Below are 17,577 nucleotides of genomic sequence, written 5' to 3' on the forward strand. Positions count from 1 at the left end.
CTGTTATGTTGCATGTGACCATGTGTATATTGTAATACTATTTTTACATTACATTGCAACATTATTGGCTTTTTTGTGTATCTTATGTTTTATATATATATCGAGGTTGAGCAGCCCTCCCCACCCCCCACACACACCTGTACTCAATCAGTGTCCACCATCAAGTGGATATAGGAGGAGTCCCCTGTAGTGCATTTGCACATCTTCCCCAGCAAGGAGTGTTATCTCCAAGGGTTAGAAGGGCTGGATTCATCTCTTTTTCATGGATAGTGTAGGACCCACTGATAATGGGGTACTTTGACGCAGTAGTGGGCTTGAGCACGATATGGCCATATGGTGGGACCAAACCCCCATTTTTATTTATGGACTCTCTTCAGATTTGGTAGTAATTTCTTTTGCATTTGCGCGCTATTCTTTTTTAATATACATGTCTTTTGGTTCATAGCTGCAGCAGCTTTGGAAATATATGGGTATGCTCCCCCAAATTTTTTGCCTGTTTATTATGTATTCGGTCTGACCAGACTATCGAGGTTGAGCAGCCCTCCCCACCCCCCACACACACCTGTACTCAATCAGTGTCCACCATCAAGTGGATATAGGAGGAGTCCCCTGTAGTGCATTTGCACATCTTCCCCAGCAAGGAGTGTTATCTCCAAGGGTTAGAAGGGCTGGATTCATCTCTTTTTCATGGATAGTGTAGGACCCACTGATAATGGGGTACTTTGACGCAGTAGTGGGCTTGAGCACGATATGGCCATATGGTGGGACCAAACCCCCATTTTTATTTATGGACTCTCTTCAGATTTGGTAGTAATTTCTTTTGCATTTGCGCTCTATTCTTTTTTAATATACATGTCTTTTGGTTCATAGCTGCAGCAGCTTTGGAAATATATGGGTATGCTCCCCCAAATTTTTTGCCTGTTTTTAATATATATATATATATATATATATGTATATATATATATATATATATGTTTTTGAAGGTATGGCAGCATGCCCCAGTCCTGAAGAAACGGGTTATTCACAAAACACATAAACATTATGGTGTGAGGGCATCTACTGATACACCGTCTATCGCATTACATCTTGTGTCTCATATATATATATATATATATATATATATATATATATATATATATATATATATATATATATATATATATATATATATATATTAATTTTTATCAAGTTTTCGAGCTCCTGTATAACATTTTAAAGTATTGTATGGTTCTTATCAAGTTTTTCTTTGATAAATGTTTGTTTATGACAGCATAATTTTAAATTCCATTAAACTTTGTTGATCTTAGCCTTATAAGCTCTTCCAGGATGATGCCCTTAGAAGAACATTGAATGTATACAGTATTTTGTGTGTCCACTGTTTAATGTTATAATATCAATTGCTGAGTGTATGCAAACCCAGCTGCCAAGAGATCACACAGCTCTTTGCCATTGGTAAAAGATCACTTAGAGCTTCAGCTCAGTGATCTGTCTGCAGCTGTTTTAACTACCGCTAGTAATGCAAGTTGAATATTCGCATGCGTTAAAAGAGTATTTATTTGAGGAATAAATCAATATTCTTACCTCTTTACAAATCACTGGTATGGCCTTATCTCGAGTATGCAGTTCAGTTTTGGTCTCCAGTCATTAGAAAAGGATGCTCTAGAACTAGAACCTAAACATTTTCAATTTGTATGCAATTAGGCAGTTCCTTGCATTACATAGTTAAAGGGTAATCTAAAGGAAATTGAATAAGAAAATTGTATAATGTATGGCTAGCTGGGGGGGGAGATGCAGTTTAAGATGATTTAAGCTTTGTGACATGGCGCATTATACTGCTTGAAGTAGCCCTCAGAAGATGGGTACAAAGTCATAAAGGGATGGACAAGGTCAGCAACAATACTTACATAGGCCAAGGCATTTAAATGATTTCGTAATTGGTACTAAGAGGCCTAAAGTGTGCCAAGAGAATATCCCCCACTCCATTACACCACCAGCCTGAACTGTTGATACAAGGCAGGATGGATCCATGCTTTCATGTTTACGCCAATTTCTGACCCTACTCTCTTCTATTGTCCAATTCTGATGAGCTTCTGTGAATTTTAGCCTCAGTTTCCTGTTCTTAGCTGACAGGAGTGGCACCCAGTGTGGTCTTCTGCTGCTGTAGCCCATCTTCTTCAAGGTTGGATATGTTGTGCATTCAGAGTTGGTATTCTGCATACCTTGGTTGTAACATGTGGGTTTTTGAGTTACTGTTGCCTTTCTATCATCCAGAACCAGTCTGCTCATTCTCCTCTGACCTCAACAAGGCATTTTCTTCCACTCAACTGCCACTCACTGGATATTTTCTCTTTTTCGGACCATTCTCTATAATCTCTAGAGATGGTTGTGCGTGAAAATCCCAGTAGATCAGCAGTTTTTTTAAATACTCAGACCAGCCTGTCTGGCACCAAAAACCATGTTAATTAAATCCCCTTTCTTCCCCATTCTGATGCTCTGTTTGAACTTCAGCAAGACTTATTCACTACGTCTAGATGACCAAATGCATTGAGTTGCTGCCATGTGATTATCTGATTAGCACTTTGTGTTACCAAGCAATTGAACAGGTGTACCTAATAAAGTGGTGCGAGAGTGTATACGTATATACTGTATATAGAGGGGATTCCACTTCAAGTAGAGAGTTCTCAGAGAGGTAATCCAAGCTGCATGTAAGGTTAAAGGGTTTCCTGCCCATGTTTACTGGTCAGCATGTATACAGCAAACAAAAGGACTTCCACGCAATAGTAGAAAACACAGTACAACATACATATATATACGAGGTGTGTCTATTAAATAACTCACCTTTATTTATATGTAATACAAATTTAATGCTTGTCCCCTTCAATATATTCCCCATTTGCACCAATACATTGCTGCAGTCATGTTTTCCACTGGTCGAAGGCATGGAGAAAATCTATTTCTGTCAGCTGTTTCAACACATCCGTCATTTTCTTCTAGACAGCATCAACTGACACAAAACGTGTCCCTTTAAGCACTGATTAAACTTTTGGGAAAAGATAAAAGTTGTATGGTCCTAAATCGGGCGAATATGGAGGATGTTAAGGCTAAGTTCACATGTAGGCATTTTGGGGTGTTTTTCTGCTCTAGGATCAGCTCAAAAAAAACACCCAACAAGACAAATCCTATTCATTTCAATGGCCCCTGTTCACATCTGAGCGTTTTGACATTTTAAGCAAAACGCCCAACGCTCAAAAAAGTACATGAGCTTCTTTTTGGGCAGATTACAGGCATTTTTATTTTTTTCCATTGGTCACTTGTCAACCTAAAAATGCCTGCACAAAAACGCCTCTAAAAACGCCTGAAAAAACGCCTATAAAACGCCTGAAAAAACGCCTAAAAAACACTTGTAAATAGCAACGCCAAGATGTGAACGTAGCCTAAAGTGTAGTAATGTGCTTGTCGGTCAAAAACTGCTTCACAGAAAATGCTGTGTGAACAGACGCTTTGTCCTGGGGAAGAATAAAACCATTTTCCACAGTTGCGGCCATTTTGTTCTGACTCTTTCTCTTAGCTTTATCAAAACTTCCTTACAATAATGCTTGTTAACTGTTGTGCCTTCTGGAACCCATTCTTTCAAAATTACACCTTTGATATCGAAAGACACAATGGGCGTGGCTTTGAATTTTGACTTTGATGAGCTTCTTTCATTCTTGGTGATGATGGTGTTTTCCAACCAAACTTAGCATTTTTTCAGCACACTACAGAAAACACAACCAAACTAAATGGCGACTCACAATCAACTGAACGTCATAGAGTGTTGCTGCTTGTCATGCAGGTTCAAACATGTTCAAGGTCACCACGCATGCAGTTAAAACCAGTTCTTACTGCTTTGTTTATTAGGTGTAATCACAGTCTTGTTATTTAATTGACATACCTATATATATATATATATATATATATATATATATATATATATATATATATACAGACACTCACAAACACACACCAAATACACATGTATACCCATATACATGCTGTATACAGATAAATATTTTACATGCACTCACTGTCTCTTCAGCTACTGCTAGCAGGACAGTGTGGGAGTGACAGTACTGAACAGTGGCGGCTGGTGCTCAAAATTTTTTTTTGGGGGGGGGCGCAAACAGAAAAATGTAATAGGCATTGCTTTGCGGCAAAAAACGCTTTAAAAAATTGCGTGACTTTGAGGTCGCAAAAGTGTGAAAGGGGCCTTAAGTAATTAAGGTATAGTGTGCCCCCTTTCAATGCAGAGAGACCAGCGTGCCCCCTTTCAATGCAGAGAGACCAGCGCGCCCCTTTCAATGCAGAGAGACCAGCGTGCCCCCTTTCAATGCAGAGTGACCAGCGTGCCCCCTTTCAATGCACAGTGACCAGCGTGCCCCCTTTCAAAGCACAGTGACCAATGTGCCCCCTTTCAAAGCACAGTGACCATTGTACATGCTCCCTTCAATGCAGTGACCAGCGTACATGCCCCCTTCAATGCAGAGATCAGCGTACATGCCCCCAATGCAGAGACCAGCATACCATTCCCCCAATGCAGAGATCAGCATACATGCCCCGATGCAGTGACCAGCGTACATGCCCCAAATGCAGTGACCAGCATACATGCCCCAATGCAGAGATCAGTGTGTGTGCCCCCAATGTAGTGACCAGCATACATGCCCCCAATGCAGAGATCAGCATGCGTGCCCCCAATGCAGTGACCAGCATACATGCCCCCAATGTAGTGACCAGCATACATGCCCCCAATGCAGAGATCAGCATGCGTGCCCCCAATGCAGTGACCAGCATACATGCCCCCAATGTATTGACCAGCATACATGCCCCCAATGCAGAGTATATGCCCCCAATGCAGAGTACATGCCCCCAATGCAGAGTACATGCCCCCAATGCAGAGTATATGCCCCCAATGCAGAGTACATGCCCCCAATGCAGAGATCAGCGTGCGTGCCCCCAATGTAGTGACCAGCATACATGCCCCCAATGCAGAGATCAGCGTGCGTGCCCCCAATGCAGAGATCAGCGTGCGTGCCCCCTTACCTACCTGGAGCAGCAGCGGCGGCGAGCGGCTCCACGAGTCCTTCCAGCAGCAGCGGCGGCGGGTGGCTTCTTGTGAGTCCCGAGTCCCGTCTCCTTCCGCTCCCGCCTCCTCCTCGGCCAATGGCAAGGGGTTTGCCTTGCGTCCAATCAGGAAGCGCGTATCGGACGCGCTTCCTGATTGGCCAGGAGGAGGATCGGTGTGACAATAGCGAATTTTCATTCGCTATTGCCACACAATGGGTGGGCTCGGGACGCACTGCTCTGCGCCCCGGGACCACCCTTTGCATCGCCCTATTAGAGCCTCTGGCTCTAATCAGGTGATGCCAAAAAAAAAATCCCATTGAACTCCATGCATCTGGCGCCCCTGCATGCAGATCAGGGGGCTAGACGCATGGATGGGGGGGCCGCGCCCTTGCGCCCTAAATAGACCGGCCGCCACTGGTGCTGAGAAGAAATGGCATGTATGGCTGTGCCTTCCACGAAGTAAATGCTACATGAATTATTTGCCCTAATTCAAGATGGACATGGCTAGAGATGCGTTTTTCAAAGTGATTTCTCAACAAAAGAAAGCATAGAAACATGGATGGATGTGTGAATTTGTTTTGAGCCTGTGTTCACACATACTGTATGTGATGTCAGACATCGCATTTGATTCGCACCACATTGCTGTGCAGATCACATGCGATGTCTGTACAAATGCAAATTTTTTTCCTGCACTGGATTCGGATCCGATTCCAGTCCAAATTCACAGATCGCACTGCGTTCTGCAAATCGATCTGGGGGTGTCATTAACTTTGTATTGGCACACGCAGCGGTTCGCAGAGGGCAGTGTGAACTGCCTGCGTGGGAGATGCAATGCGGGAACCCACACTAGAATCGTGCTGGTTTCTGCATCGCATATGTGTGAACCCAGGCTGAATGTTAAAAAATAATTAAATAGCTTTTTCAGTTTTTGGTGCTCAGATAAAGTTTAGTTCACTTCATGCTCCAACCGACTATTAGCACAATTTTTCCACACCCACAATTTGCCATGGTGTACTGGGCCTGCTGCCTCATTTATCTCATCTGGGTGCCCCCAAATCCTATAATATGAAAGAGTTGACCCACCAGGAAAAAAAAATATGCCCCTGTATTTTTCCGCCATGTTGTGGATATTAGTTTGTACACAGGGCCAAAATTCCATCTTAGGAGCCTGTAGACCCAGAAAATGTGGCAACAAGCCCAACAAAAAAATTCATGCCCAAAAGAATAAAAGCATAAAAGACAAATATCTGCAAACAAATGTTCTTTAACCACTTCAGCTCCGAAAGGTTTACCCCCTTTCATGACCAGGTAATATTTTGCGATACAGCACTGCATTATTTTAACTGACAATTTCATGGTCGTGCAACACTGTACCTAAATAAAACTAATATTTACTGTGTTCTTTTTGTATGACAAAAACTCAATAAAAATATTTTTTATATTTTTTTTTTACTAGTAATGGCGGCAATCAGCAACTTTTAGCGGGACTACAACATTGAGGTGGACAAATCTGACACGGGAGTGACACTTTTTTTCGGACCAATGACACCAGTACAGTGGTCACTGTACTAATGACACTGGCAAGGATGAGGTTAACATCAGGGGCGATCAAAGGGTTAAATGTGTTCCCTGGGAGTGCTTGCTAACTGTGTGGGGAGTGCTGACAGAACAGCTTGCTGTTCTGCCTCTCTAGGGAATGATCGCCAGATGTCGGCAAATCACTGCATCTGCCAGGCCCGCTGATTGGCTCACGCTGTGTCCTATCACAGCAGGTCGCCGGCGGCACGTATGCGCACCCCAGACCCAGAAACAAAGAAGACATACAGGTACGTGATTTTGCACTGAATGGCCTCCCTGCCTTAGTATATGTGCGTGGGTGGTCCAGAAGAAGTTAATGAACTGTAAAAGTATGTACACTTATAGTGCATAAATGTGTACATTCCAATCCACCGCAGTACTAAAGATAGGAGACACACTGCAACATTGCCTTGTTTAGAATTGGTTCTGTGGGCATTCAGATAACAATTTTAATACTAGAAACTGAAGATGAGCATTTTAATAAGCACCTTAATACAAAATCATACTAATGCTTAACCTCTTCCAGCCTACATGGAGCTTATATGCAGCCTCTTGGCAGGTGGGCTTTAAGGCAAAGAGGCCACATACATCCATCCATATGTAAACACTTTTTCGTGCTGAGAGTATGTGTCCAGCACTCTTAGCACAGTCACTGATGGGGACCAGAAAGCTCCCGATGCATACTTGCAATCGGGAGGTTACGGATCATGTGACCGCTGTGACAGCCAAACACAGCAGTCACATGACCTCCGCCTCCCAGCATTTAGAAGAACTTAAAGGGCCAGAAGGTAGCAACAGGAAGGGGTTAAACAAGAACATGAACACCAGAATGAGATCTCCTAAATGTCCTAGTTATCCATTTCCTATAATGCTTGCAAGCATGAACAATAAAATAAAGCTTGCCATACACTATTAAAATTTCATTCACAGTTTTTATAGGAAGAATGTTCATTTAATTTTCTAATCATTAGTTGGCTCAAATCAATGTTCATTTTTGACTACAGAATGAGAAAACGTGAATGCCCAGGATGGAAATTTTTTCTCAGATGAATTAATTTCTAGCAGTGTATGTGGTTTCATTTACAAAATTACATTCATTCCAAAATCAAATGTTAAAAGCAAACTAAATTTTCAAAAGGCATTTGACCAATCACCAAATGTAAAAAGAGTTTCCTTATGAATGCTCATACAAATATTCATAAGAACATTTGTTCGAAAATCTACTAATGTATGGCCAACTTAAGAGATAAGTAAGAAGACTTAGAGCCAAGGGCCAAGTAAATGAGGGATATCTTCCTTCTGTCATTTCTTAATAATGTACTAAGGTGAACATCTTTTGCTCACCCTCATTCGAGAACTAGTTTTGGAATTAATGATTGTAAGTCCACGTAAAACATATATGGGTTGATTTACTAGCTGGAGAGTGCAAAATTGGGTGCAGCTCAGCATAGAAAACAATCAACTTCCAGGTTTTTTTTTGTCAAAGCTTAATTGAACACAGTAAATTTAGAAACTGATTGGCTACCATACAGATTTTGCACTCCAGATTTAATAAATCAACCCCATACATATTTAGGATAACTTAATTTGTACAGTCACAGGTGGTGTCCTTTTTCATAACCTTAAAGTGAACTATTTTCCTCAGAATTTTAACGGTGTAGTGCTACCCCCCACAGGAGCCACTGAGTATAATGGAACCCCTGTTCACTTCTGAGCCCTGGGTAAGACACGGCCTCTGCTAATACCACCATAAAACTGTAACCAGATGTCACCTGGCTTATCACACGAAGGATAAACACACAACTTTTGATGAAGAAAATGTTTGGTTTATGTAAGTGTAGCGGTACCCCCATAGGGGCCGCTGGGGAATGTGGTAGTCTCCCACCCTGCACAACCAGGAACGCAAATTTTTAGTCACTCAGAGACTAGAAGCAGTCCTTGCAGCTTTGTTGTTTTTTTTTTATTAAGGGGAATTGAACTTGGATGGGGAGGGGTGCATATTGGATGCCCATTTAATCAATGAAACTCTTACGGACTTGAACTTTATACAGTCCAGTATATACATTCTCTTTTCTTCTACCTTCAGCACACACTTGCTTGCAGATTATCACTCCCAGGACCAGCTTGCACAGGCTTCAGACTCAGCACAATCTTAAAGTCAAAAATGTGCTGCGCTACAAAAATTCTCCCAAATGAATGGGAAAGTGTTAATCTAACATTAGCTTTTAGATAGTAATTAACATATAAGTGCATATAATTCAAACTTAAATAAGATAAAAAAACAGAATGTGCACAAAAAGTTTTAAATTGTAAGATGTGAGAAAAGGGTGTTTTAAATCCCAATGAAGTCCATAGCATTAGAACATGAAAATGGTGTTCAAAGAAATCAACAAAAGGTCCCAGAGGTTGAGTCCAGATGACACTTTAAGAAGATAGCGGAGACACCGACGTGCAGATCACCAGATATGAAACAAATGGCTGCTTACCAGAGCAAAATGGTCTCTCAACCTAATGAGTCGACCAAACGGGCTTAAATGTAAAACCAGGGATAATCACCGGATGTCTCCTTACAGATCCAAACACGGCATCTACCCTCTATATCCAGGTAATGGAACTTGTTTGTAATACCACAATAAGCCACAAGATGTCTCTCTATGGGCTCACACACGATATCCACATCACGATATCAAAAGAAAAGAGTATATACAGGGACATAGCGTAACTCCATTTTAAAAAAATGTATTCGAAATAAAAGCAAACTGTGCACAGCACAATCTTAGTTGGGTCTGGACGAATGCCCTTTGCAGGCTGAGACCGCGGGTCCCTATGGTGTAGCAAAAATTGAAGTCTTTAGTGCTAGCTGTCCTATCTGTAGCTTCCGCTTCCAGTACCACTTCTTCAGGCACTGCCAGCTCTCCTGGCTGAAGCTACCCTTTTTTAATGCCTGGCCACCACAGTCCTCCTGACTGACTCTGCACCCATCCTAGACTGCTCCATCCCAGGCCTCTCAGGCGTGTCTCCCAGTCCTCCTGACTGTGTGCCACTCCCCAGCCCTCTTGGCTGTTCCTTGTCCTCCTGGAGAAGTGCCACTTACCAGCCCTCTTGGCTGCTCCTTGTCCTCCTGGAGACTTGCCTGGCAGTGTTCTCCCACTATCCTCTCCTTGCTCCCATGCCTCCTGGCCAGGAAACCTTTGTGTGTCTTGAAGTGGGTCATGTCTGCACACCGAGCCCAGGCCCAAGGTCACCAGCTTCCACTCAAACATACTCCTCCCAGCTAGGCTGCCCAGAATATTTGAGGGGGACTGACCTCTGCCAACCCCGGTTGGGGATTGGTCAAGGCAACTCCACCTTACCTCCCCTCCCATTTTTCTGAAAGTTTCCAGTGAGTTTGAGAAGTAGGGGGGAGGTTTCAGTGATCCTGCCTGTGAGTCATTCAGCTCTCCCCTGGATCCCTGCCCAACCTAGGAAAAATACACACAGGCTTGGCTACCAGCCAAGCCTGCGCGCATTTACCTACTCTAAACAAAAAAAAAAACAATCTATACTCCAAGCACACTAGAGGGTGCTACATACAGTAAGAGTCATATGGGCAGTAATATCAGCACAAAATCAATGTCTGACTTTACACAAAAGAGAGTCCCATATAACAAAGCAAGTAATAAAACAAATAACAGTGCCACTTTTAATAGACCCAATTTGTCCTGCAGGGTTTAAACCTACTGAGAGAATTTTCCCTAAATGAGCAAAAGGAGGAGAGCAAGGAATGTTAGGCTAGCTCACTTGCGGGCTCCCAGTAATCAGAGCCAGGGCTTAACTCTCTGAGGGTTTTGGTAAGCAAAATGTCCCATATAGAACCTGTCCTACACTGTGGAAGGAACTCTTCTGCTGACTTCTTGGAGCTCTTTACGTTGGTGCACAATGGAGGTGTAGTCCCCTGTAATGAGAAATTAAATTTCCCAGAGATGGTAACACAGCAAGAAGAGTTTTCCTTTAATGACTGTAACAAGTTAGAAATTTACTTTAAAAGAGGTCAGGAGGTTCTAACAGTTATTCAAACTGAGGAAATGTAGGTGCAAAATTTAGCAGTAATGTGTCCCTTTAAGTGTAGAACTTGACTTGTGCAACTTGTGGCTTCCTTGAATATAATAGGCCTGATGTAACATACATTTACAGTTCCTGCCTTATCAGGCAAACAGAAAACATTGAGAATAATATCCTGCGAGCAGTATTTCAATAGGTAGCTAGTGTAGATAGGCCACAGCAATGACTGGGCTACAGAGCCTGGGTCTCTGTATGGCAGTCTGTGTAAGAATCCTGAACTGAAATAACTGGCAAAAGCAACAAAAGAGCTTAAAGTATTTGGTGGTGTGGTATGGGTTAGGATCCCTCTCATCCAGTTCTTTATGGTAGCGGTGGGAAGCAATGACCTTGCTGCTGGGGGGTCCACTTTCTTACTATGCTCTCACAGATGTAGTGGTGTCGACGGCAATGACCGATCTGTCTGCCTGTAGGATCGACGGTCCTACCTCTCAGTACATTTAGCAATCTGGAAATCCTGTTCTCCACTCTCTGGCTCAATCCATTCCTACCCGTGGTCTTCTGGATCAGCCTCCACTCTCCCACACATCCTGTCTTTCCCCTGGTCTTCTCCTCTCCTTCCCCTTATGTTCTCGGACTTTCCTTTTTATAGGCTCCCAACCCTTTTGCTCACTCATGTGGGATATGTAGTTCTCTTTCAGCTTATCTGAATGAAGAAGTCATACAAGTTCCAACATTCTTAGCATGGCTGTACTAGTTTCTGTTCCAACTAAACTGCAGAGCACTGTTATCTTCTGGCTATTTTATAATATGCAATCAGTAGCAATGCAGTGTGTTACATTGGCAATTTAAATATGTATAGTGGGTGATGTTCTGCCAGTATGGTTTATTTAACCTTTCTTCGTAGCTGAAGTCTGTCAAATCCTTTAATAATTTAGTTGTTTTTCTATGTGCTTTTGCAGTTTCATGACATCCTCTTTGCCACCTGTACCCTAAAACTGAATTATATATTCTAATATTCTAGACTGGCTCTTAATAATATTTAGCATAAGGTCCAAAGAGTCTATTTATTTTTCTCTTAAGATGAGAACTGGAGGTAGTGGGTAGAGAAAATGGTGATGGATTATAAAAACTACTGGTTTCCGAAGAGATAGCAAGGCTGCCATGAACTTTTCTTTGTGAATACTAAACCAGTAACTTGAACTGGCCAAGTTTTCCACGTAGGTGCTCTTTTGTCCACTCTTTAACTCTCTCCAAAGCGATCTTAATCACTAAAAGTATCAGCGTATAAGGAAAAGCCATAAATTTCTGCTGCCTATCTTAGGTCATCATCATCTTTGCTGCCAACACCAGATGCCACTGATCAATATCATCAAAGCCTCCATTTATTACACCATATCTGTTAACTAATCACAGTTACAATATATCTATAATTCGGTGAAACCAATGTATTTTTTAGTGTCTAAACCATTGTATAGCATCAGTCTTCATTGCTGCTCCTGTGCTTGCTACCTCTTACTGATGTTACCATTCTCTATTATAAAAAAATATTGGAATAATGGTGTAACATTGGAATTTTCCCAAAAGAAGTCTGGCTAAAATTATGAAAAATTACAAAAAAATGTTGTCCCTTAAGAAAATGTTAGACCCTCTGATTAGTGCCATGTAGGACAGGAAAATTAGTTTAAATGGGATACAGACAGCAACAAAAATTATTATTATTATTATTTGTGTGTGTATGGGGGACATTTTAGAAGCTCTGTCAGGTCTGTATTGCAATTTGTATTGAATATGAATATTCTCCTTACTTTCTATCTCAGTCACTGGTGCCAGAAAGTAAAAGAAAATGTCTGAACTAGGATCACCAGTAAAATCTTACAGAGGTTTTAACCCTCCAGACATTTGTGATCAGTACCAAAAGTTTGCCGCTGCTAGTGTTTGTTGTAGAGTTTCCAACACAGAGATTGAGAGACTATCCAATGGTCCCCCTTGCACGAACCCTCCCTTGATCATTTAACCTGGGTACTCCAACTCTAATACTAACCCTTCTTTAAGTAAACGTAACCACTTGTTTACATGATCAACTATTCTGTGTCAAACAAGCTTTCCCGTGGCAAAATATGCTGAGGTTCAGCAGCTGCAAACATAACTTATTCACTCAAACCTTCCCCTTTATCTAAAAAAAATGTTCAATGTCAATGTCATGTGATCAAATTTGGTCAGTGATGTCAGTACGATCTCTGCCCCTTTGTTTACAGGGCCAGGAAAAGCCAGCAAATAAATGAGTGTCAGTGGTTGCTAAGGACACAGCAGATGCCAGCACCCACTGCTTTCTTAACAACCATTGACGATGAAAGCTGTCATATATAGTAACAAAATAAAAAAAACTATTTATATATGACATTTGGCTCCAGCTGAATGGGTTAATTTTTTTGGTGTCCAGATGAGTATCTGAACAAGCAAAGTTCAGTCCAAACCTGTTTTTGGACCATATGGTGAGTTCATCCCCACTATGCACAGGAAGCTCATGCACAGATCTGGAGAGTACAAATATCGCTAAATAACCCCTTTTTGGAAAGTAGACAGTCCAAGGTATTTAGTAAGAGGCAAGGCAAGTTTTTGAAGTTGTAATTATTTGTCACAACTATTTGGAAAATAAAGAATTAAATGTTGTTTTTTTACAGTGTCACAAGTGCAGCACAGCATCCTCGTCATATAACTGGTGTAGCGGTGATCAGGGAAGCAAAAAAATAATATTTTTTTATTTATTTTTTAACCACTTGCCTAACCACTTGCCTACTCAGCACTTTCACCCCCTTCCCGCCCAGGCCAATTTTCAAATTTCAGTGCTATCGCACTTTAAATGACAATTGTACGGTCATGCAACACTGTACCCATATGGAATTTTTATAATGTGTTTTACACAAACAGCTTTTTTGGTAGTATTTAATCACCACTGGGTTTTTTATTTTTTTTACTAAACAAACAAAAAAAGACCAACAATTTTGAAAAAAACAACCTTTTTCTTAGTTTCTGTTATAAAATTTTGCAAAAAGGTAATTTTTATCCTTTAGTGATGTGCGCTGATGAAGCTGGACTGATGGGCACTGATAGGCAGCACTATGGCACTGATAGGCTGCACTAACAAACACTGATGAGGTGGCACTGGTGGGCATTGATGAGACTGCACTGATAGGCACTGATATGCGGCACTAATGGGCACTGATTAGATGGTACTGATGGGCATTAATAGGCAGCACTAAAGGGCACTGATAGGCGGCACTGATGGTCACTGTTAGGCAGCACTGATGAGCATTGATAGGCAGCATCAAAGGGTACGGATAGGCGACACTGATAGATGGCACTTATGGGCACTGATAGATAGCAGTGATGGGCACTAATAGGCGGCACTGATGAGGAGGTACTGATAGGTGGCTCTGATTGGCAGCACTGATGGACACTGATAGGCAGCACTGATGGGTACTGTTGAGGCTGTACTGATAATCAGGACACTGATGATTAGTGCCCTGATTATCAGTGTAGATGTCCTCCTTCATACTCACCAGTTACCGACTCTCCTCCCCTCACACTGTGACAGTGTGAGGAAATGAATGCCAATAACCGACAAGTGTTTTTACATCTTGATCAGCTGTGATTGAACACTGCTGATCATGTGGTAAAGGCCGCTGTGATTGGCCCTTTACCCCGATCTGTGATCAGCCTTCCCAGAACTGGATGACTGCGCTGTAGACATCATTTGACTACAGCACGGTCGGCAATTGGTAAATATTTTTTTTCTTCTTTATTAAATTTTTTTTTCGTTTTTTACAATCTTATTTTTTTACATACTGTGACCAAAGCAATACAGTGTTACCATAGTAACACTGCACTACTCTGGAAAGGTTTTTTTTTTTTTTTTACACACTATGATTGCTTATAACAGTGAGTTTCACTGGTATAAGCAATCATTTTTTTCTAAATAAAATGCCTTCATTCAGTGTTTACTATTGTGATTATCTGTGATTGGCCACAACTAATCACATGGTACAGATGGGCTGTAATTGGCCCTGTCTGCACCATATAATCACCAATCACAGTGGGCAACACAAATGTACACAATAAATGGCACAAATGGAAGCCATCCATTGTGTACAATTGTCATGTGATCCGCTGTGATTGGTCACATTGATCACATGGTACTGGCAGCGCGCCGATACACTGATCTGTCATCGGCTGTGCCTGGGGGACACAGCAGTTGACAGATTGTGCTGCAGCGTGGCCTGTTGATCACACCCAAGGTGTGTTCTGGGTAGAATATTATATGATGTCCACCCAGACAGAGAGACAAATATTAACAAATGAAGGCCGTGCAGGAAGCAGTTGAACAATATTTGCTTACCTCAGATTTCAGGTTAAAGATCACATGCACATGTTTTGCATTGAAGCAATCTGTGCATTTTATTGAAATGCATAGCAAAGCATGAACTGTGGTGTGGTGCCAATCATTCTGAACAGCACCTTGAATGCACACCATCAATACACCACAACAAACCTCTGTTCAAAAGCCCCACAACATATAGATGTAAACCATTTTGTTCTTTTTTGTTGTTTGGTTGTTTGTACAGTTGAAAGCAACTCTGCATAAAAAGTAGACCATATGCTTTTTCCAATTGTATAATTGAATTTGTTTTTACTAAAATAATTACATGGCGCAAGGGGTGGAGCTTGTACAAAATATGTAATAATTCAGGTGTGCCTAGGGAAGCAGGACTTCTACTGTAAATAAAGCTCTGACTATCCCTGACTCCTGCTGGTTAATTAAAAACATTTCAGGAGGACTTCCAACAATTGCAGTACCAGTGATAACCACATTTATGTACTTTATCTTCCCTTATCTATAGAAAAAAAATCTTCATGCACACAAGTGATTTAAGACACAATGCTATTATCCCAGATCTAATTAAAACTTGAATTTTCTAACTCAAATAAAATAAATTACAGCAAGAACACAGAAAAACGTGCAGAGATTTGTCAATATTACATCTTTATGAAGGTCACATAAGGTGCAGAATAGCGGTAAAAAAGAAGATTTGTACTCCATTATTTTTATTACTTTGTTTTTTGTACATATTTTAAATTTTGCAAATGGGATTTTATTAGGTGTCTCCTACACCGTCAACGTAATTGAAGTTTAATTGCATTGCACATTTGTATAGCAGTCCATGCTCAACCCACACTTCAGGTACAATTCAATTTTACAATCATTATCTTGATGTTTAATGGTTTTCCCATCTAACTCTATTCTGCAAAGGTTAATATCTGTGGGAATGCTTGAAAAGGTTAATAGATTGATTTGTGACTAAAAGGCTCCTGTAGTTTTTTTGTATTTATCTTTTGTTTTTCATATTGTCCTTAACTGCTTCATGACTAGGGACCTTTCCTCCATGACCGGATATGACATATCTTCTTGACCACAGCAAATTTTGTCTGTTCACAGTATTTACAGTCAATTGCTAATTACTTTGTATTTGTTTTGTGTATGTAGCACCCTCCTAGGTAGGTGCTAGAAGAGAGAATATCGTTTTTGGATCCTTCTACTTACCAGGAAGATTGCCTGATAAATTTATATTGCTCTCTGCCTGCCAGAGAGCAGAATCTGCTAGCAAGGTCTGCTCATGGTGCTCAGGTGCAGCTCAGTTTGTCTGAAGTGTTTTGTACTGGTCTAAATGGGAGGCATATTGGCATGCTGACAAAAGAGTGCACAGGCATTTAGTACAGCCCTGGTGATTGGCAGATGAAAGTGACTCGGTGCATGCCGGGATAATGTATAAATGCCAATGGCACATGTGATCGGAGTCTTTCAGCTGAAGAGCAGGGTCCCAGAGGAAGGGGGAGACTGCCCCTCCTCTGTAGAAGCTGCCATGCGGCCTCAGGTAGTCGACCTGAGGGCCAGAGAGTTTAAGTTTTTCTTGTTATTAGAATAAGCTGCACCATTATAGTGTTCTCTCATCCTGACCCTAAGAGATCTGGAGGTGCATCCTACATATTGCAATGTGCATGCTGTGCATTCCACAACATACACAACATTCTTTGTGCCACAATTATTGAAATCTCGAATTGTGTATTCTCTGCCAGTGGATCTAGAGACAATGGTCTTGTTATTCTTACTGTGCTTATCGCAATAACGGCAGGTTCGCAGGCCACAGCGAAAAGAGCCATGAGTGGATAACCATGTATGTCTGATGCCACCAGATTGAAAAAGGCTAGGAGACAAAATATTACAAAGTGTCCTAGCGCGTCTGCTTGAGAACCTGCAGCCCTTAGAAAGCACTGGAACAAGATCCTTGTCCACAGAGAGTATGGGCAGATATTTGGATATAATGCGTTTAATTTGGGTAAATTCCTGTGAAATTCAGACAAATGCCTATTGCTTGTCTTGGTGAGGAGAAGCACATCTATCTCTAGTCTTGGCTATTGTGACACCCCTATTAATGTGCCAATTCTGGTACCCCCTCTCCTTAATCCTCAAGGTGATGATATTACATTCCTGCAAGAAGCTAACTGTGCTGGAACAATTCCTTCGTGCTCTAATAAATTACCCCACAGGAATAGAACGTATGATGTAGTGGTGGTGACAACTCGTTGGCCAGGAGCAGCACATTCTTTGCAGTATGTATGGATGTGAACAGTAAATAGTGTATGGTCCCCCCACAAGAGTGACATCTAAATAGTTAATCATGCTACAATTACTCTCATGGCTAAACTCCAAACCAAGGTGATTGGTATTAACATAACACATGAGGGCAGAGAGATCCATAATGGCCCCATCCCATACAAGTATGAGGTCGTCAAAGAACCGCA

This window comes from Pelophylax lessonae (genome assembly GCF_965119305.1).
Source record: "Pelophylax lessonae genome assembly, chromosome: 6".
NCBI lineage: Eukaryota > Metazoa > Chordata > Amphibia > Anura > Ranidae > Pelophylax > Pelophylax lessonae.